Source organism: Leptonotus elevatus, chromosome 21 (genome assembly GCF_054856555.1).
Source record: "Leptonotus elevatus isolate MCC_2025b chromosome 21, RoL_Lele_1.0, whole genome shotgun sequence".
NCBI classification, from domain to species: domain Eukaryota; kingdom Metazoa; phylum Chordata; class Actinopteri; order Syngnathiformes; family Syngnathidae; genus Leptonotus; species Leptonotus elevatus.
The window spans coordinates 15,919,697-15,942,966 of NC_141259.1; the positions used below are offsets into that span (position 1 = coordinate 15,919,697).

General features: G+C 41.9%; 1 protein-coding gene across 3 annotated transcripts in view; it reads right to left on the reverse strand.

Moving 5' to 3' along the window:
- The window catches only part of LOC147156151 (serine/threonine-protein kinase H1 homolog), an 82,987-nt gene that overhangs the window by 29,306 nt on the left and 30,411 nt on the right, over window positions 1-23,270 (reverse strand). For all 3 annotated transcript variants that reach the window (XM_086065568.1, XM_086065569.1, XM_086065570.1), the window contains one exon: window positions 21,394-21,519. The gene's annotated coding sequence lies outside the window, so the exon portion shown is untranslated. The remainder of the gene's footprint in view (window positions 1-21,393; window positions 21,520-23,270) is intronic.

The following is a 23,270-nucleotide window of genomic DNA, read 5'->3' on the forward strand; positions in this document are numbered from 1 at the left end:
TTTGCCACCACATGCCAGTGCCAGTGCCAGTGCCAGTGCCAGTGCCATTTCACGTTGTCCTTCTCTTTAGGACCCTTTGAATATTGTAGCGATCATGGGATGAACACCCTGCAAGGAGTTTGAAAAGCTACAACCTTCCGCAGGGTGAAAGTCAACCCTCGCCGATTCGTGAATTCACGACTTGCAATTTGTCCTCCGGAAACTAACAACAGTTTTGCTAAAAAATACACCTCATCAAGCTCTTTCTCAAACACCGCGCTCATTCTAGAGCTCCTGGCAAACCGCTGTCAGTGTGACACATTTTTACTCACTCAACTCAGCTCAACTTTATTTATGGAGCACTTTTTACACTTTCTCCTTCTCCATTGAAAATACACTATCGCTGCCTTGCCACTGAAGCACAGCTCGCCCCTGTGTAATAGCGAGGGTGGGTGGTGTACAGTCTTTGCAGTTAAAAATTAATACATTCCGATGATTACCCCTTCGTGATTTGCGCTGTCACCGGCGCCTGCTTAGCGTCGGGACAATTGGCCTTTTCTGGCGGAGTACCACGCCGGCCGTACCGCCGCAAACTGTGAAATCAGGCAGGAATACGCAAAAGGTCAGCGGCTGACAGGACCCAGACATATTGTGCCCAGAGGAGCCCCTCTGAGGGGGGTGGCGACTTTTGCTATTTCACCCTCCCTGGCTCACATGCGCCGGGGGAAATTGCCATTAGCATTCAAGGACAACAGTCATGCTTGAAAAGTCATTTGAATAGGCTGAGATCTTTTTGCCTTTCAGCGGTTGTGTTAATGAAAACTGCCCCGGGCGACGGCCAGGAGTGAGACTTTTTGCCAAGAAATGAGCGAGTGCAGCGTTTTGGACATTATTTTGGCGCGTTGATCACTCTCCACAACATTTGAAAAATCAACATGAGAGAGTTAAGTTACAGCTGAACATTCAACTTTAAAAATCCACGTCAAACCAATGAATGATCTCCCAATGGAAGTGATGACTGACCGCCAACAATCAATCACGTGATGACGCAAAACGCCAGCATTGAGATTGTTTTGTGTATCCTATTTTGACGGATACATGTCACACGTTTTGACTCGATATTACGTCACGTATGTTTGTAGTCCAAAAGCAATGTCGGACGATAAGGTCACCTCTCAATATTGGCAAAAGAAGAACAGATGGAAACGGGCAGAAGTCGCGTGTCCGTTTTGTGCATTTTCAGTAAATTTGCTTAAAAAAATTCTAAACAATAAGATGTAAACCCGACTAATGTTGGAAATGCCAACTACCGTCCTCCTGTTACGTTCGTTTGAACTCGTCAGTTCCGTTCCACAGCTTTCGCCATTTCAGATTCGGCAGATCCCAACGTCGGTTGCAGTTAACGTTAGCTGTCGGTTGTGACTTTTTGGTTAGTTACGTTATATTGTTATTTTGTCATTTTAGATTGAACATGACTTATTTCATTAGTAAGCTAGGCTGTTCAGTTACGCTACTTGGTGAGGTAATTAGCTCGCTCGTAGCCTACATGAAAGTAGTTATGATAGACGAGCACAACTACTCGCATCAACTACTAGCATTGCATTGTTACGTACTGTACTATGTATATAATGTATGTTAATTGACTTATTATAGTTAATTAGTTGCATTAGCTGGTTAATAAACCTCAGCTAGTTATTGTAGTTAAGTGATACGTTACACAAAAGTCAAACTTCACCTTACTGAATAAAATGACGTCATTCCCCATCCCTTTACCAGGCCTCATATAATGTTTTTTTTTTAATCATTTCAAATGCAGCTGTGAGGTTTGGTGTGGGTTTTGAAAGGTTAACTTTCATTCAGAAATTGTTTGTCCCTTTTTAATAGTCGAGTGTGGAGAGTGCAATTAGCGCATATTAACAAGCCCCAGGCGCTCACACACACACACACACACACGCAAGTCATATGATGTCATATAAATGAATGTGCATTTAAGTGAGGTGCTGCTGCGACGCCATTTGCAGGCTTTTGTTGGAGAGCAAATGAGTGAGCGCAGGGAAGAGCTCCACACACTTGACCGTGCAATCAACAGCCATTTCCTCTTCTTTTAGCTTACATAAAACAACATCAAAGATGACAAAGAAATAAGGATCCTCTGAGCGTGTTAAATTGGATATTGCATGGAAATATAAAGGCAACATTCTATTGAATAAAGTACAAGAATATTACAAACAACAAACAGCAGCACTGAGGAGGGATTGAAATTGAAACAAGAAAAGATTGAGATGTTGTGTACGCGCGTACATGCTCAGTAATCTGTGTTTGTATCACAGCCATTATAAACCACAATGGAGATCAAATTCTACTTTGACTGTCGTGGATAAAGACTGACACCAACGCACTTAACATCTTTTGCTTTGATGTGTGCTACAAAAAAAATCCTAATCTATTTAATGATGTTTATTGTGTGCGATAAAAGCCTGAAAAGCACTCGCACTCCCAGCATTTCCGCTAACACATTTCAATTAGTGCTAATTGATAGTTTGTCCCCCCCGTACAGTTGCATCTGATGGACGCGGGAAAACTTCCCATTTCCTGTTGATTTTCAGCTGATATGACCTTTTTGATATGACCTTTTTAATATGCCAGATGCTGCATGATGACTCGACATCTTTTGGAAAGGTGCGACTGACAGGTTGGCGCAGGCTGACTGACATTTGCAAACTCATTTGTCATTTTCACAATGACTGCGTGAACCCAAGTGCATTTTTTCGTTTTCTATGCAAAATAACGTGCATTCATTTGCTCATGTTTAGCCACAGTTTGTCTTAATTGCCCAATTTGCTTCTTCATTGGTTATGTTTATAACGATAGTAATAGTTGGTATTGTTAGCGAGATATTTTTGCAGGTTTACTACATTAGCTGGTTAAGTTGATAGGTGGGGAAAGTTAACTCATTCACTGGCAGCCATTTTCCCTGAAGCAAGCCCCTTCGCTCCAGACTGTTCTACTGGATTTGGACTGATTTTGCAAGGCCCACAGAATATTGTGTGCTATCAAAAGAAAGATTAGAGTCTCTTCTTTCATCAGGAAAAAAAACGATTCTATTTGTTTCCGTTTTGCAGCAATTAGCATTAGAATATAGCTAAGTTTCATCATTATTCACAAATCTGTTGAAAACACTGGCAAAAAGAGCTTGTTGATGTTGGTTGATCTCTTACACTCTGCTGCCACCTGATGGCCGTTCTTGTAACTACCATTGCTTTACCCTTCTCTGCAGTTCAGAGGCTGCATCAAAGACTTCTGTATAGTCTAGCATAAAAAAATAAAAATAAATATTTAAAAAAAAAAAAGTTTTTGGGACCATGATAATATTTAAAATAGAATGTATGTATGTATGTATATGTTTTTGGGAGCAAATAAGTTCATTTAATTTTATACTAGTAGGTAGATTGTTATGTTAATTATGGGCATTAGCTAGTCTTTTTGGTTTTATATTTGTTAGTTAAATTAAGTTAGCTCGTTAGTAATGTTAGTGAGCTACATTATTGAATAATCACATTAAATTAAGAGGGTGCATTATGATCGTCGGTTTAGTTACATTAGCTAGTTGGTCATATTAGCTAGCTGTTAGTGTGTGTGACATTAGCAAGTCAGTTAGCCAGTTAAATTAGTTGCAGGAAAACATAAAGCCTAAAACTTTGGATCTGTCCATTAAAAAACCGAAAGGACTTGGAAGCATCACGCTTCACCGTAATCCCTCCACATAGACACAACCAATGCAGACGGAAAGAAGAATTAAGAGGCTTTTTCCTTCTGTGATGTCAGCAAAAGAGCGTCATGGCGACAGCAACTACGGCAGCAGTAGCCGGAATGAGATGAACTCATTATCACAAAAAAGCAACAACAACAAAGGGTCAATGTAATTAACCCGGTAGATGTGCTTACCACGCCGCCGTGACATAAGCGTCACAATGGCTGCCGGCTTTAATTGGTCACGGCGCAAAAGAGCTGTTTGTTGGCGGCGTGGAAAGGCCAGCGCCGAGGTGCCGTGTAAACACAGAATTACGCGCTAATTAATTAACTGTGCAAATTTCAATTACACGGATGAGTCGAGTGCGGGAAAACAGGAGAAATGGAGAGAAAGAAAATAAAACATACTGTACTTGGTAAAAACACCAGCGGGACTTCTTAAAGGTAGGCAAGTCATACATATTTTTGGAAATATGTAAACATTTAACAACATATAACAAACTTGATATAATCTGTACATATTATTACTATACATTTACATAAATTCAGTTTGCAAAAAAAGCTGTAAATACCATAAACATGAATTATAAATAATAAAAATTCATAATTATAATAAAATAAGGTATCTACTGTACTACTTATGATTTCATGAACATAAACGATTGCAAAACATGCATACATGCATAAACGTGCATGTATGTGTGAATGTAATGGGTTACCGCAAGATATACGTCACCACACTTCGTTAATATTCATGAGTCGAGCGAGGGGGTCAAACTCGGTCAGTCACGCTCGACGCATGTAAACAGTCCACTAGCGGGATGTCGACCGCGCTAAATCCACTAATTCTGTCCGAGAAAGATATCCCTGGTGCCAAATTCGAATAAAGAAAGGAAAGGAATAAAGAATGCGGTCGTCGTGTCTTGAGTCGTTTCTATAAGTTCCATAACAGCTGTGTTTACTCGGCATGCTTTTTTCCTGGAGATAAACGAGAACAAAACAGGCACTCCGAGCAAAGGTTGTCAATTGAGCCGGCCACTTTTTGACCTCCTTCCGGTTCAAGCTGCTGAAGTCACGTGACCTTGCGGTCTAAAAATAGCATTTGTGCAGTACTTCATTCAAGTTGGTGTCATGCATCAGCTGCAATTGCACTCATTGCTAAGTTGAGTGTTTACACGTAAAATACCGTTTTCCACATTCTAAGTGTTGTTGTGTGCGCATATTGTGCCAAAGTGTGATGAAGGGAGCAGAGGAGCAGATTAGCGCCACCGCGTTGATATTCATCTCCACTCCTCATCTCGTTTTAATGGCGAGCCCGGCGAGGCTTGCGGCCATGCTAACCCTCTCCGTGTGCGTTTGCTCATGAAAACGCACTTCAAGTGAGCTCTCTTCATAATGCATCAAACACATGCATGCACATGTTTGACTTTTCATTTCTGGCTTTTTCTCAGCCTGCCCGTCTGCAGATAGATGAGAAGGCGGCACATGTAAAATGCATGACTCCTTCATGGATGCATACGTGCCGGTGACCGCTCCGTCAATCATCGCATGAAGCCATGGATGGCACCTTGACAAATAGTGTTATTATTTCCATGTCAACGCATGGCAATATATATTTTTTTACCTCTGTGTTTATGTGCTAATTAAAAAAAGAGTATCTCTTCTATTCTTTTTTTAATTTGGTTTTAAATGTAATGTCATTTAACTTCAACCAATACATGATTAGTTTTTTGCTGAGTCATTAACGTTGCCCTCCATGCTTAAACCGCCATTTAGAAAATTGCAATTCAGTGTCTCGCATTAATCAAGCAGTGGTGGTTCGAATTTGCTAGCAATTGGACAAACACTCGCTTGACAAGTTTGACCCGTGGAAATGTCCCTTAATTGGCTGCCTCAAACCAAAATGGCAGACACCCTGTGTCTTTTCAGGCATGGCTACTTGAGACTTTTTTGTGGGTCTATTCATGAAAGTCAGGCCTACCAAATGTTATGTTGCCAAGTCAAACTTGCTTGAGGGGCTGAATTTTCAAAAATCAATTGGAGGACTCCTGACAAGGGCCAAAACCAAAAACGGCAACCGTCCTGTGTCTTTTCAGCCATGGCTTCTTGAGACTTTTTTGTGGGTCAACACCTGAAGGACATGCCCACCAAATTTCATGTAGCTGTAACGTTAAGAAAATTGGTTTCAGGGGCGGATTAAAAAAAAAAAGAAAAAAAAAAAAAAGAAAAGAAATGTATGGACTTCTGAAAATGACAAGAAATTGAAGTGGCAGACTCGCTGGGCAAAAAAACGTATTTTGTGGGTCGATTCTAAAGTTTTATGTTACTAAGTCAAACGAGGCAGAATTTTCCCAAAATTCAGACAGGCCCTATGAAGCCCATTTCTGAATATTTAAACACACATGCAAAATGGTGTTTCTGAGAATAGGAAAACCTTCCAAATGGTGATTTATTAATCCAAAGAAGAATGGAGAAAAGATTGTACAGACACACTGAATGCAGTGTCATAATAATAATACAAGTTCTTCCACAAACGGGGCCACCGCCGTCACACTTATTGTTTTGTCTCATACATAGTCATAAGTTTCCTCTCGTTGTGGCGTTTCAGCTGTCAAAGTTCAAAGCGGGTGAGCGTTTGTCGTCTCTTTGAAAAAATGGAAAGTGACAAGAAATGTAAATGTGACTGACATGGCGTCCCGATTGAAAAGCAATCGCGCTCTTAATGACGCGCCGTTTGAACAACAAACACGACGACGCTTACGGGCGCCGATTGAACCACGAGTCAGTAAACTTTTCTTTTTTGCTTTTGAAGGTTGACAACTGGACTGCTTTTTCCTGATTTTGATGTGAAGTATGGCCCAGGGGTCAACATACGGCCCACTGTTACGTTTTTTTTTTAATGCGGCCCACTGAGCATGATTTGAACGTTTTTTCCTAAATTTGGCCAATGTATCATTTACTCATTTGGATTGACCATTTGATCTCCTTGACTACGTTTCCATGCAGTCAATATTCGGGTTAAGTTCAGAATTCTGGTTTGTGAAACAATCGAGGTAACATGTTTACATGCGCGGCGGACAATGTCACTTCCGTTTACGAGCTCATTTGTGCTCGATTGGAATACCCCGTTCGGACCGCGATGCGCGGACAACGCAATGACTTAAAAAAACTTAATTTCCGCGTTTAACTTACTATACGTTCAATAAAATACATATTTATGTCACTCACCACGCTAAACAAAGTAGTCTGTTTCCTCCTCTGTAAAGAAGTGTGCTTCTTTGCTGCGGGCGTCATGTTTGTTCACATCGGCTTCAGTATTTCCAAAGGGTTACGCGCCAGAAGCACGGACTTATATACTTGCATTTATTGTATGTGCATATAGGCACAAATGATGGCGTTTTCGCTGTAGAGACAGAAAATAACGTGGAAACTGAGCGGAGACATCAATGTATTCAAGGGAGGGTCTTTTAGCGAGTAGGACGGCGCTGCGCATACAAGTCGTTACTACAAAGATTGCGAATACAAATAAGCAAAGAAGAGGAAAAGGAGACGTTTATTATATGAACCAGTATTCCAGTTATGAAAGGGGTAACCCCAGGGCTCTTATTCGGGTTTTTAAAAACCTGAATAAGAACATATTTGGGGTTTTGCGCGTGTTTACATGGCCTTACAAAATCCAAATATTGCCAATATCCTGGTTTTAAAAGGGTTATTGCCTGCATGTAAACATAGTCATTGAATAATTGTTATTTCCAATGAGTGATTGGTCTCTTTTTCGCAGATGCTAGCAAAGAGCGGCAGTAGTCTCGCTGCTGGACACACACAGTCGTCGCGAGTAAGTCCGAGCGAGCAAGTGAAAGCACATCAGGATCAAAGAAGCCTCGATAGACTTCCTGCATTGGAAACCCTGTGAGTTTATTTCCACGATTTCTACCAGTGATAACTCCCATGCTGGCTTTGAAGCTGCCAGTGAGGGTGAAAGCGCCCCTAATTCCAGCCAAGAGTGCTTTTGAGCTTTTCGAGGAGGAAAAAAGAAGCAAGGGAATGTAGAGCAGTCGCAAGCGCCCGCTGACAAGCGCTGCGATTCCTGCTTGAATGACCGAATCTCTGGTTTTCAAAGCCCTTTTCTTCACGCTTTCAATGACTTCAGTGGCGGTCCACAAATGTGCAAAGAAACAAGTGCTTTTCCACACAGTGTATTTGTTTGTGGAAGAGTGAGTCTTCTTTTACACAAGATTTGTGGTGCGGGGAGGCTTTAGCTTCAGATGCTAATTGGACGAGTGCATGTTAAGTAGGAAGAGCGCCTCCATTTGGAACACAGCAGGACGCCACACGTGACCGCTCAGTTGACCTTCATGTGACTGCTAATGTAAGACCGCTAATGTGTGACTGTTACCTGATAACATTATGCTAACACTAGCATATGGCTTCTAATGTGATTATTACCATGTGACTGCTAACGTGATCACTGACATGGTCTACTAATGTGACTGCTCGTGCTAACCTGTGTTCACTAACATGTGACAGCTAACGTGAGCATTGTAACTGCTAATGTACGACCGCTAACGTGACTGTTAACTGATAACATTAAGCTAACACTAGCATATGGCTTTTAATGTGATCATTACCATGCGACAGCTAACGATTAACGTGTGACTGCTAACTTGTGATCACTAACATGACCACCACGTGACAACTTTCAAATGTTTGCTAACATGCAATCACAAACGTGTAAACACTAGCCATGTAAAAGGTAACACACGATTACTCAGCACTAATGTGACCACTGCAATGTGGCCACTATCATATTGCTGCTAACCACAAACGCACGACAGACTGCTAACAGGACTACCAACATGTGACTATTATCATGTGACCGCTTATACAACTGCGACACGTGACTGCCTGCTAACATGTGACTCCAGTCCTGACATCTTATCGTTAGCAAACGTAATCCAATGCGTCCTTCTTGGAGGTCAATAGGTCCATTGCGTGTTGCTGTACACGCGTGATGTTGTGCTGATCAATGTAGATATTTGCCTTAAGCTTAATTACCAGGGTTTGCTCCAGAGGTTTGTCAAATCATCTTGGTATGAGATTACGGCTAATTTGATCAAAAGGCCGCTTGGCTAAAAGCGCTTGGCTCAGCAAAGCGACAGAAGGAGAAAAAAAAAAATCATCCGTGAGTGATTTATGGACATGGACTGCAGATAAACTGACGCCGGTAAGTCAATTTTTCACGCACTTCATCGGCGAGGAGGCAAAATTAGCATCAGAAGCAAGCGTGTGGGTGGCAGGACGACTCCTGATGAAGTGACTCCTCACTCTGACACTCGGCAGCCATCTTGTGATGACAGACACCATTTTTCATAATTCCGCCATTTGATTACAAACGCCCGCCATGATTGATGACACTAACTGTCGGCCAACGTTGGCGCCGTGAATCCTCACTACTTCCTTCCGGGGACATTTGGAAGAGCTTTGCAATTATTGCATGTCAGATGCTCGGATGGCCTTTGCCGTATTACACGTATGACTCATATGAACATGCGGCAACATACAGACGTAACTGACACCTATTGCTGCATTCCAGGCCAATAGGAAATGTCCCACCTGGAAGTAAAACATTCCCTAATGCAGTTCGAAGCTTTTTTTTCTTCTTCCAAATACAAGTAACAATACAGATGGAACCCTTGGTTTTCGCAGTTCGCCAGTTCACATATTCATATTCAAACCTATGGTCATTATTTTGAAAAATAAATGAATTAAAACAAAATCACCTATTTTGCATTTTGTGTGTGCTCAAGCAAAAGCAATAACAATATTACTGCTTTGCTGACATGTTCCTAGCATGGAATCACTAATATGTGACTGTTAACATGTGTCTGCTTAAATAGTGCCCACTGACATTTATGCCAACATGCAAGTGCTAAAATGTGACCACCAGATGTCAACACGTGACCACTAACAATCAACGACTATCCCATTAGCATGTGACTGCTAATTTGCGACTGCTAATAAAAACCAACTGCTTGCAGTTAACTACAAACTGCTATCACATGACCGCTAACATGTGAACACTAACACTTGACTGCTAACCGCTAACATGACAGTTGATTATCTATCTATCTATCTATCAGTTTCCTCCTAAATGCTAATAAATGACTGCTAACGTGCCAATGCTAGCATGTGACTGTTAATATATGACTGTTAAAATGTCAACATGAACGTGACTTCTGGCATATGACTGGTAACCACAGTTCATCACAACAACTGCTAACGCTCGCCTGCTAATATACGACCACTATCACGGCTGCTAACATATCGTCACCCTCTTAAAATAATTGCCTAAGTCATCTTTTTTGCCCAAATTAGTTTTTTTTTTTTTTTTTGCCTAAATCATGTCTTCATGATGCAAATGGTTACATTTTTTTGTGTTTCTGAAAATCTGAAAAAATGATTTAGGAGATTATTTTAAGAAGGCGTCGATATGTAAAACCTGGAAATTGGATACATGATTTAAAGAGTTTTATGTGATATGTAGTCATCATGATTCTAAGGTCCCTGCACTGTGAATTTGAACAAACAACAAAGAGCGTGTGACATTATCTGCATGCTAATGCATATGTGGCGGCAGTACAGTATTCGAGGCAGCACGTCACCGACTCAGCCATCAAGTCAACGATGCCCGCTCGCCCCGCTCGCCCCGCTGTGTCTTATCAACTTAGCCTTTCCTCAGTCGCACCTTATCAAAAGTAATTATCTTTATTCTCGGGGCTCACACCGCTCTGCTTTTTTTTTTTTTTAAACATGAGCTGTTATCTGGTGTTGACTGGCACGCGGGATTTATGTCATTTATCGGCCAGCAAACATGCGACCCAATATGGTTTCTATCTCTATCGCGACTCTTTATGCTCCCGTGGGCCCGGGATGCCGTTAAAGGCTACTCCAAAGGATCATGGGAGTCATCATGGCCTCCAATGGCCTCGCATGCTTGACACTCACACATGATACACAAACAAAGCTAAAACACTTTCTTAAATAATTACATTTGATCATATTCATTCAAAAACAGCAAGTAAATCTAATAGTCTCAAAAAGATCAAATGGACTGAATCTGCCTTATCATTGACATGTCAAGTGACTTTCATGAATAGTGATGAGATTGATGACTCAATGACACTGTCCGTCATGATTGTCATGTTTGCAGCCCAACAAATGTTTGCATGAAAACTAGGCAATAAGTGACAAATCAGACAATCAAACTGGGTGCATCATCTCGAATAATAGGCTTCTCTTGACAAAGAGATCAAGGGTACCAAAACTAACAGTTCATCAGGATAAATATATTGACTTGCTAGTACAAAAGTGGCACCGACCAGAGAAAAGTGCCACAATGGAGCCAGGCAAATGGGGTGTATATGGAAGAATCAAACAAGTAATTACTTTAAAAAGAAAATAAACAATTGAAAGAAACTCAGGGGCAAAAAAGGCTGCGCACCACATGAAACAAAACGTGACATTGAATAGTGACAACAACAACATCTTCAACAACAAAACAGACAGATTGAAAGCAAGCAGGGAAGTAAAAACAAGCCAGCTGACGAGACGAGATGCAGCTGGACAAGAGGAGGGAGCTGATTGGTCGACACAAGGGACGGGGCTGACAAGTTCAGAGGAACCACAAAACCCAATGAGCAACAAAAACACAGATCATGACAATGACACTGTGGAATTGCCAGTATGATCCAAATATAGTTTATACAAAAATTATAATGATGGGTTCTTTAAAATACAGTCGAATAATCATTTGTTTTCTATCATTAACAGGAATAATTTCCTTCTCAATGACCAGAACGATGATGAGTCTCTTGTAGTAAACGCATCTTTGGCGTCCGCTGTGTTTCCTTGCTGACAGCGTTGCTTTACGCTCGTTTCCATGACGGCTGATGATTATTTTCCTCTTCTAATTGCAACGCGCCACTTCCTGTCACTTTAATCACCATAATATGAGCCGGTGTTCAATTAATGGCTTTTGAATGACACAAACAGCCTAATTAGCAGCAGCAGCAGCAGAAGTGCATTAACGACATGACGAAGAAGAGGACGTGTTTTGACAAAAATGTCCCGCATGTCCTCTTTCCGTGTCCAATGGACGTGTATATTGTGGTCCATATGGCTCGGCGGCACTTTATCCCTCAACAATGCTGTCATCGCTCATGCTGTCTCTGACCAAAGCATAGTTCAAATTAGCTCAGCTTTTTGACGCCGATTTAGTCTCGGAAAAGAAAATCCCCAAAACATCAGTCAGCATTTGGTTTAGCCAAACTGTCCGTGGCAAATATTGGATTCTAGTAGTTGATGTAAGAGTTTGCGAACAGGATGAAGAAGGGGTGACAGAACTGAGAACGCAGCTGTGCTTTCTCTCAAGATTTGACATTTAGCCCGGTCAGTGACTTCATGAAGATTGTTTGCAATAATTGCCTGACCGATCGTGTCGTGTGCCGCCGACCAATGACTTTGATGAAGACTGCGTTGACCAAACTGACAAATCAGCACTGCTGCCAGTTACGATGGGCATGGACAACTACACGAAGACTGAAGGATGGAACCAGCTAGCCAATGATTGCCGTAGCTGCCGTGAAGACGATGTGACCGAATTAAAAACTCAGGGTTGTTCTAATGATTGTCATGTAGTTCAGTTCAGACCATTGACATCGCAATAACTGTAATAATATATGAAAAAGAAAAACAAGGCCTCTCTTTCCAAATGACGCAAATTTTCATCAAAAGAGTTTAAGTATGCCAAATATAATTAGAGCTTTCCATCCAAACAAGCTCATTTACATTATAAGCCAAATTGACTTAAACAGGTTCAGGTAATTGCCAATATGAGCCAAATAGAAGGTCAACATTTACACTCATTTTTCACTTTGCAAATGAGCTTTTCCTTTACGAACAGGAATGTTTGCAAACCGATAGTAGTTGGCATGAGAGGTCGCCTCCTCGTAAATAACTTTGGATGGATTGTGATAGGCGTCTCCCTGCTTGGACTGTCCCCCAAATGTCAGTCGGTACGTAAAGAGCGAAGCGGCCTTGAATGCTTAAACCAAGGCCTTTGCCGCGCCCATCTGTTGTGGCGCGGGTCGTAAATAAGACACCACAAGGGGGAGGGGCGCCAGTTCCCTTTTTGTGCGAAGAGAAACTGTCCAAACGAAGCAAGTACCCTTGACGCAAGGACGCCGGCTCATTCCCACAGGGACAGCAAAACTCTGCTGGCCAGCAGCAATTCGGAAGCTGGCTCTCGTCTGCTTCTAACAATGTCTGTCTTCATGTTCATTTGACTCTTTATTTGAAATATTCTTATTCATGGTGCCCTTTGATGCTACCGCAGAAATAGCGAGATTAAAATGTGGCTGGAGAGTAATCAGATTATCCTCGCAGATGCCACTTAATAATTGTTTTATACGCAGAGCCCGTTTAAGCATCAAAACGTCTGATTGATGATTGACTGATTAGTGAAATCCATAAACATGACTGAAAGTGCTGCTGATTAGTAAATTAGGACTCGAAGGGTGCGTAAAGACTTGTCAAAACTGATGAATCATCAGTCCGTCAGTTAGGCCAGCCAATGACTGCATCAAGACTGGATGCATCAACTGACCAATCGGCGATCGTCACACGGTCCTAACATCTACCCAGCCAATCACTGACGTGTAATTAGGCCAATCAATGTCATTACTATTTGGTGCTCTGGTGGCCCTCGATCATATTCAACTTTGAAACTAAGTAAAAGTGTATTTCCTTTCTCAAAAAGCTAATACTGGACAAACAAACTTCTTGTTACTGGCTTTGGGCTTGTCTCGCCATTTGGTTGCCAGAGGAAGTCACTTGCATGAATTATTTGGTACGGTTTTTACACCAGATGCCTTCCCTTACACAACTGTCCCATTTTTAATCTGGTCTTGGGTCTGGCAGTGTCTGGGAACTTGTCTAGGAAGTGAACCCAAGGCGTTCTTTTTTTGTACGGAACTGCAGCATTTAGCCCCAGGCGACTTTTTTATTTGTCATCGTATTTGTTTATTTATCCGTTTTTTTGCAATCAGACAAAAGAAAGCTTGCAGCTGATGTGGCGCATATAGAGTTTAGCAGATGCAAATTTTCAATTCCCATCCCGATTTGATTCTAGTGAACTTAAGTTTGCTATGAGTGCAGTTTGTTTTCCTAATCATTATTCTTACCTGCAGCAGATATCAACAAAGATAAAAATGTTGTTCTGTGAAAGGTTCAAAGAAAATGTGTTTAAGACATCTACCAGCAGAACATAAACGTATCGATCTGACCTTTAAGCTGCTCGTTGCCTGGAATAAACTCTACATTATTTGGATTCGTAAAAAAAAAAAGTATGAAGTGGCTCAATCATCCGTGTATGTTTTTAATGCAAGTTTGAGTGAATATGACGACCTGAAATGTGCGCCATTGGTTGTATGTGAAGAAAAAACATCTTGTCTGGAGCAGCGCAAAAGGCCACCTGAGGGCACGGAATAATCGATACCTCTGCAGCATGGTCGGCCATTTTGGGCCACATAATGAGCTCGGTGGCGAGAGTTCAGTGGAGAGACGGCGCCCCCACGCGAAACCTCGCAGCACATCTAACCTTTTGGCTGAGGATGTTGTGTTGACAAATGACCCAGAAAGGAAACTTACGAAGAAGCGGCATCATATTATTATCACCAAAAATGTTATCTTCATTTGTCCATCTGGTCAAATCGATCGCTTCCAAGGTGACCGGATGTCGTTTCTCTGGACCACATTCCAAAGACAAGTTTGTTAGGTCCTTTAACTCTTTGACTGCCATAAACGTTATAAAACGTTTAGCATAAACCTAGGGAAGGGCGCCGAGGACGTTAAAAGACGTCCCCTATGTTTTTTTTTTTTTTTTTCAAAAACGGGTGCAGGAAAGCCTTGGGCAGCTGTGCTGAAAGAATCAGGCTGATCTGATTAGTCAAAGACTCGTTTTGGCCCCTAGAGGGCAGCGATGACTCTCTTTGCACAAGGTTGGATGGGCCGCCCACCGTGGGCGTCAGTAGAAGACGTGAGGCGGAGCTAGAGTGTTGAGGAGACAATGGCTGATCCAAGCCACAATGGCTTGACCAAGCAACCGGTTACAAGCAGCTCACGCTTGAGCATTTTTTTCAAAGACGGAAAGCATCAATCAATACTAAAAAGCGCATTGATGTCAACGATGATGATGACAACGAGCTCTACGCCAAAGTTGGAAGCTTTGGCCTGTTACTATCACGTAGTAAGCCTCACCGGCTACGCGCGGCTAGCGCGGCTAGCGCTGCTAAGGCCGGAAAACGCGCACAATAGCCGGCCGGGTACTTCTACACAATCGGACATTCGATCGGGCGATGGAGAGTTGGCATCGACCAATGCAGATTGATGATGATGATGAAGATGACAACGAGCTCTACGCCAAAGTTGGAAGCTTTGGCGTGACTGTTATGAACAAGTAGTAAGCCTCATCGGCAAAGCGCGGCTAGCGCGGCTAGCGCTGCTAAGGCCGGAAAACGCGGAGCTGCACAAGCGGACATTCGATCGGACAATGAAGAGTACCCCGAGTCCAATGCATATTCATCGGAGGAGCGGGTACAGTCTGATCACGGAGAAGACACTGTTTCTGGACTACGATGCCACCATGAATGGAGTGGATAAAATGGATCAGAATATCTCCTACCAACCCGGTATAGCAACTGAAGGACACGGGGAAGCGAGACGTAACACCACCGTAACGTAACCGTAGCATGATCCTGATATTAGACGTGATGACACACTGCAGTATATACTTGCTATTCCCCGGAAAAAAACGGCCTGCAAGAAAGTGGCACACGCGAAGAGGCAATCTGTTGTGCAAATGCTGTTACGTCTCTTTGCACGCAGGAGAGTGTTACAAAAAGAAAAACTGTCGTTGAAACATCCACATATTTGTAAATAGCACCACAGTTGCACACATTTGTAAATAGTTTGCCAAATTGTTGTCAAATTGTTACACTGTTGAATGTAAATAAACGTATTTTGCTATCAAAAAACACTTTTTCATTCTTGGTGGTAGTGTTTTATAGAAGTAAAGCACTATTTAGGTGTTTGTGGCATCATTCATGGACAAAAAGAAGTGTCAAATTCACTAGAATGCATGAAATAATATCGTTTCACTAAAAGCTTGATTTCTCCGTATTTTGGTCCAACACGGGCGAAATTGGGTCAAACTAACCATTTTCTATTGTTGATTACTAAAGAACGGAATAAGGTAGAAACAAACTCTTTTTTTCTGATGAAAGATGAAAGTCCAATCTTTCATTTGGTAGTACGTGTGTTTCCATAGTCCAAACAGAACATTTTCTGTGGACCTTGAAAATCAGTCAAAATGCTTAAATCGGCTGGCACTGGCGGCATCCCTTTTCTGAAAACGTCTGGCAGTCAAAGAGTTAACCACTCCAAATTGTCCAAATGTGTCAAGTAGAAGAGTAAGACAAATGCAAGTTTTGAGAATTTAGGAGCACGCAAGCATGTAGCGATACTAGAAACTCCACACAGGAAGGCCAAGTCCAAGTCAAGTCTCAAGTCTTTGAGCCATAAGTCCAACTCAAGCCTTAAGGCCTCGTTACACTTCTGCGTCAGGCTACGGTGGAGGCGCTTGCCTTCATACTTGTGCGCAATACACATCAGGTTCTGCTGCAGTTTCACTCCAAGTCGTGCATTTTATGGCCAATTTCGGTTTCGCTGGATAAAGTCTTTAAAAGCAAAAGATAACCAAGTCGAACTGCAAGTCTCAAAAAATAGCAACTTCAGTCGCTCTCAAGTCGGACTCTGAGTTGCAAGTCACAATCTCTGACCTGAGCCCAGATTCGAACCCTCAGAACTGATGGTATATGGTGCAATGTTGTGTGTGTGGAATATATGCAGCCGTGCTGTACATCCTCATGTGTGTGTATATATATATATATATATATATATATATATTTAGGAGTGTGTGTGTGTATATGGGTGTGTGCAGTCCTCATGTATGTACTTATCTACACATGTATACTTCTGTGAAGACTTCTGGGTCTTCTACTTATTGCTGCACTTCTTATTTAACTTTAACTTTATCTCTTTTTATTCAGTTTTTTCTTTACTGTAACTGCAGCTGGACGGAGTCCAGGAGAAAGTTCCCCACGGGGAAAATAAAAGTATATCGTATCGTAACTGAAGGCAGACATAACCACACAGCAACACAAATCGCACAAGGGCACCAACACATTGCGTTCCTGAACACACTACCAGTGTCATAAATCAAATGTCTGAACATTCTGATTCCTTCAGATCCGCTTGTTGTTGTGTTTCTGGGAAACAAAAACAATGCGGCTCATTCCAATGCAGATGTGTTTCTGGGCACTGTAATCAGTCGCCATCGGCAAGACGCCGTCGCGGTGACTCATGCGGTGAAGCGTGACATTTAGGGAATAATCAGTCTGCCATTTGCCTATTCTTCTTTTTCTTGTCTTTGTCTCTCAATGTTGACAAAATCGCCTTCAAAGACATTGAAATTTCAAATGAATGTTGAGGATCTTGAGTCAGGGACACGAGTCAAACACAAAGTAATCCTCTGAATATTCGCGGTTCACTGCTCACAAATGATGTGGTTTTTTTCTTTTTTCCCCCCAAAGCTGAAGAATTCACCAATTTGCATTTTTTGTTCTTCTTTCTGAAACGCCTGAGGGGCCACAAGATTCTGCCAAAGCAACGACTAAATAGAGAATTATCAAGGAAGTATGTTGAAGTGATCCTGTACATCTCGACAGAGAATGTAAGGGCGGAGCCAATTTGGCCTGGGTGGTAATCATGCCGGGCTCGCTCCCCATACTGTATTTCCCATTCCATCACTCAGCTGGGGAATTCAATGCGCATGCCTCTCTGGAAGTCAGGTGTCCCAGTGCTGCGGTTCAGCCAGCCGCTAACACGTGACACATCAATCACAAATGCCAGTGTCAATTATCTATTTTCAAAAGCAGCAAAACGGCTGCTCTTTCATTTTCAAGTGCTTCCCAGGGGACAGCAAACCAAAGTGGAAAAGATAATAAGCACTTTATCATAAAAAATAGAAAAGAAGCTCGTTAGAAGAGATTATTTCCTTCCAAATGTGCCGGCGCTCTGGCCAGACCTTGATGACAACTCCGGAGATTCTTCCTTGTTCTGCTCATTTATTTTTTGTCCTTGTCTCGCTGCAAGGTCTCCGTCTTTTTTTGTTCATTTTGAGTGTGAAATAAATGATTTGTGATGAGTAAAATGTAGTTAAAGTGTCTGCCTGGTTCTGCTTCACTTGCCTGAGTTTAGCTCCACCAGCTGGGAGAGCGGCGCTAAATGGAGAAGCTAAAAGTCAAAACACTTTTGTCTGACGTCTTAAATGTGTTCTTTTTGTCCACACCAACAGATACTTTCAAATAGGCACATTTTTTAAAAACGTCTTTTTGCCTTCATGCAATGCTGTTTTTGACATGTAGCCCGCCCGCCATGCTAAAAACAATTAGCATGATGCAGAATGATTTTGTTCTGGTTTTGCTGGTGAAACCAGCTACTCGTGGGGCAAAATCAGCATGCCAGTCTTGGTGGTGTCACTAGCAAAACCAGCTGAACCTTGGGTCAACTGGACATCCCCGTTCTCCCAACTGACCAGACCGGAATGCTGTTGTTGCCCTGCTGCAAGCTGGTGATACCAGCAAGTCTCCAGCCGGTCGCAAGCTGGTCTCAAGCTCGCTGCTGTGGTTTAGTGGATTGTCCAGTGACTGACAGTTCAGCTGTTTTGGTTGCGCCTTTGCTGCTGGTCTTGCTCACGACACCAGCAGCAAGACCAGCACAGAAACGCAACAAAACCATGCTGGTTTGACACAAGGTGAGGAACTTTGTACCAAAACTTTGTGCGCGCGTGTGTGTGTGTGTGTGTGGCTCCGCAGCACAAGCGGCTAATTAGAGACGACTCCCGATTTGTCGCGTGTGGAAAGTTTCAGTGTTGAATGCCAGTTAATGAGGTTTGAAAAGCCACCTGGGAGGGAGCGGGGTCCTCGGGCTCGTTACCTCGACTGGGAAGAGGTGATAGTGGAGCTGTGACCCGAGCAGTCGCACTCATTAGCCTGCGTGTTTCCTCCCGCCGGTACGCGTTAGCGCTAGCCGTGGCTATGAGGTGACGTGGAAAATGATGATGCAGGTGAGGTCCTTTTTTTTTTTCTTTTTTCTTTTTTATGATGTTCAATCTTTGGACAGCCCACTGTTAAAAATCACAAACGGTTTCTGTCCAGAGGGTCAGAATGTTGTGGGAAGTTTGTGAAAGCTGGGTTAGGGTTAGGGTTAGGGTTAGGGTTAGGGTTAGGGTTAGGGTTAGGGTTAGACTCATTTTTATAGCTATATATGTTTGAGACATTTTTGGACTTCCTGATAATTCACCGTGGATCGAGTTTCAGAAGTGACCGCCAACAATTATGTCTTTGTGATCACTCGAAAGGTCTAAGAATGAATACTTTGAAAGCCTAACTCAAGTCTAAACCATAACTGTAGTTCAAAACCATGAGACCTTGTTGAGACCCAACTTTGAAACCTGAGGTCACACATTGCACAACCCTAACCACTGATACAACTGTGTGATAGTAGCGGGATTTAATGATATGGGCCTGTTTTTCACCTACTTTCCGGACTTTTTCACATGATATACCAAATAGTACCATATCTAAAGGCTTGAAAGGTGACTATAAATACAGAGTAGAGTTCCCAAAAATGATGGTAAATAAGTTGAAACCCCGCCAACACAAAAACTATACAAGATACAAACCCCCAAAATGTCAAAAGGCTCAAATTCCGGACTTTCTCCTTCTGACACGATAAGGCACAAATGGAATACTGTGGAGGTCGTGTGAAATGACACGGAATGACCCTGTTTGAAATTCAAGTTAAAACAAGCTGCCCACCGTAAGCGGCGTTCAAACGAGGCCGTAGCAGATGTAGCGACACGTCAGGGGCTATTCAAATTGAGACCCGCGTCGCATGTTCCGTTCCAAGCAGGCAATCAATACGAGCGCAACGCAATACTTGACACTCACCCCACATCTGCCCGGTTACATCCGCTTTAATGACGGCGTGCCTGCACCCGCCGCTGCTTTAATTATTATTATTAATAGCAGCAGCAGACGCTTGCTTTTATGAACGCTCTTCCGACGCTGCTCGTGTTCCGTCACTGCCTTCCGCAGCAATGCAACCTTGTGTGATTTCACATTCCCCAAATGTCCGCACGACGTCTTGGCCGTATGAATGAAACAAAGCACTCGACGCCAAACGGCCTCGCTCTTATCCAAACGAGATGAGAATACGAAATGCCGCACCCTCCTGCACGCGTCAAAGCCGAAGCGTCCCGTTAACCTTCAGAAAGTCTGCAGGGAGCTCCGTCGTGGCTCACTGACCTGCAGACTCAACTCATGAGGTTGAAAATTATTAAATTAGACCAAACAATGGAGGGCCAAAACGTTGTCAGGCATGTTGAAACGTCTTGTGATGCTTGATTATTGTCAATCTGTCTTCCTCCTGCAATGTAGACGCACCGCTACACTCGTTTCAGGTTCTAAGTCCGTTCCTGTAAATGTAATTTATGTAATTTAGTTACAAAATGCTGTGGTGATAATTCAATTGAAACTGTGGACCGATGTAGCCGCTCATGCTAATGCTAACTGGATGTGATGGTAATTGCTTACTTGCTTATTTTATTGTCACATACTTTCTTAATGCACTTCTGCCTTTAAAATAAATGATGTAACCGCTAATGCTAACTGAATGTGATTGTTCTTTCTTGATCGAAATACACTGACATTTGCATGCTAAGGAGCAACAAACTCACTAATGTGAAAAATCATGCTAATGCTATTGCTAGCGCTTTGTGGTGGTGTTTTTCTTTTACTTTGAATAATTTTACACATTTTCTGTAAGTTGTCAGTAATATATATATATATATATATATATATATATATATATATATATATGAGGAATTTCACTCAAACATATATAGCTATAAATAGCAAAATCGGAGGAAACGATAATTTTGCTGTGATTTTATTGATTTTTTCCACAGCTGTGTGACACAAATTTAAAAAGTTTCTTTAAATCATAAGAATTGGAATTCCTTGTCAACTGTTTACAGGGTTAAATGAGTTGTTATAGTTTTATTCTGCTTGTTATAAAGCAGATATAAAAAGTCTACACACCCCCCTTTTTTTTTTAAATACATTTTTTTTAAACTGGCAGAAGCATGAAAGTATTATTTCTGCCGCGTAGCTTCACTGCAAGTATATTTTTCATTAAGTGGCGGATAACATTGGCCAGCTTTTATATCACAGTTTATTCATTATATTTACTTTATTTCTCCTACTTGTGTATATTAGCATAAAGAAGCGTCATTAGCATGCGCGTTCGAAGCAACAAGGCTGTCAAAATACACAAACAAAAAAATGATCGTCTCTTTTTGCACCCGCTATGGTTGGCGGTAAAACGACAGCGGGACTCATCGGCTCCTGAGACGGCGTAATTGCGACTATTTGGAAGAGCAAAATGTTTACTGTGACGGGAAAGCGCTTTGGAGTGTATTACCTTTTTTTTTTTCTTCCTCGCCGCGTTTGTGGCTGCCGTCTCAGCAGGACGAGCCCCGCGGGACACTGATGAATATTTCAGGGCGGCGGCGCCGATCCAGTGTGGTCCCTCCCGCTCGCTGCCGGCCTGCACAATGAAAAACAAATTAGCAAAGCGGCAATCCTGCTGCTGAGCAAACGGCAGGAATTATGAGCATGTGGATCAGAATTACGGCTTTAGTGATTTGGACCTAAAGGCACAACAGCGACGGGACACTTTACCGCTTATTAAGATTTATTCGGCGTCGTAATTTATTCGGACGTTTATAGAAAGATCAAAAGTCCAATAAAAATGCAGTTTGTTTGCGTCAACGAGCTATTTACAACAACATATTTAAAAGGTAATTGGATGATCTTTCTATCATCAATCTGTAGCAAATGATCTCATCGTCTTTCCTTATCTTGAGGGGCTCCACAATCCAAATCATACCACATCAAGTCATGTGTATACATCACGCCTAATCATGTAGGGTCAAGATAGATCTCAAGGTTCAAAGTAGGGTGTCAAGACAGGGTTAGGGTTTCAAATGAGGATTTTTTCCCCCAGAGTTAAAACAAAGGTTTAGAGTTTCAAATGATTGTTTCAAGCCTGAGTTTGTTTTATAATAAGGATTCAAATTAGGATTGTAAACCTGGATTGGGGTTGATGGATTAGGGTTTTAAAGTAACGTTTCAAGACGGGGTTAGGTTTCAAATGAAAGGGTAGGTTTCAAATTAGAGTTTGAAGCACAGGTTAGGGTTTCAAAGAACGTTTTTTTTTGTTTTTTTTAATAAATAGCCTGGGTTAGTGTTTCAATTTAGATTTTAAGACCGAGGTAAGGTTTCAAATTACTGTACACAAATTTGGGTTTCAAACCAGAATTAGGGTTTCAAATTGGGGTTTGAAGTTAGGTTTAGGGTCTCAAATGATTGTTTCAAGCCAGAGTTTTTGTTATATTAGGGTTTCAAATTAAAGTTTCAAGTCAAAAGATAGGTTTCCAATTTGGATTGTAAACATGAATTGGGGTTACTTTCAAATTGAAATTTTTAACCAGGTTTAGGGTTTCAAAACAAGAGCTAGGTTTTAAAGTAATGTTTCAAGCTGTGTTAGTGTTTCAAGGAACTTCCTTTTTTTTTTATACTGGGTTAGTGTTTTAAAATGAAGGTTTCAAGTCTCAGGCAGAATTTTAAATAAGGTTTAATGTTTCAATTCAGGTTTTAAATTAGGGTTGGGACCACAAATTTGGTAATGTAATGTTTCAAACCCTTATTATTATATAAATTTGGGTTTTCTCAGAGTCCCAGGAACCCAAACAAGTCCACCATTTTGGTTTGTAGCGGCCATTTTAGGAAATTTCCCAGGTTCACACTCATACTCTTCCTGTTTTGTTTGACAACTGTCAGTCCAAATCATACCACATCAAGTCACGTGAGCTTCACTGTTGTTTTCCTTCCCTGCAGGAGGTCGCAGTGTCTCATTCATTGCTGGTGTGTTACTGAATAGTGAAACAGCTGGACTGCAATTAGGCAGTGTTTGCTTCTGAAACAACCCCCGAGAACATCGTGTGGCTGGCGGCGCACGCGGGCACTTTGCTCTCAGTACACACACACACACACACACACACACACACACACACACACACACACACACACACACACACACACACACACACACACACACACACACACACACACACACACACACACACACACACACACACACACACACACACACACACACACACACACACAAAGGCTGGTGACTCATCAACATTCCCTGGCAACTGGTGGTTAGAAAAGAGAAGAAGAAGAAGAAGAAAAAGAAAATAAAAAAGTTTAGAAGAGAGATAAAGAAGAAGA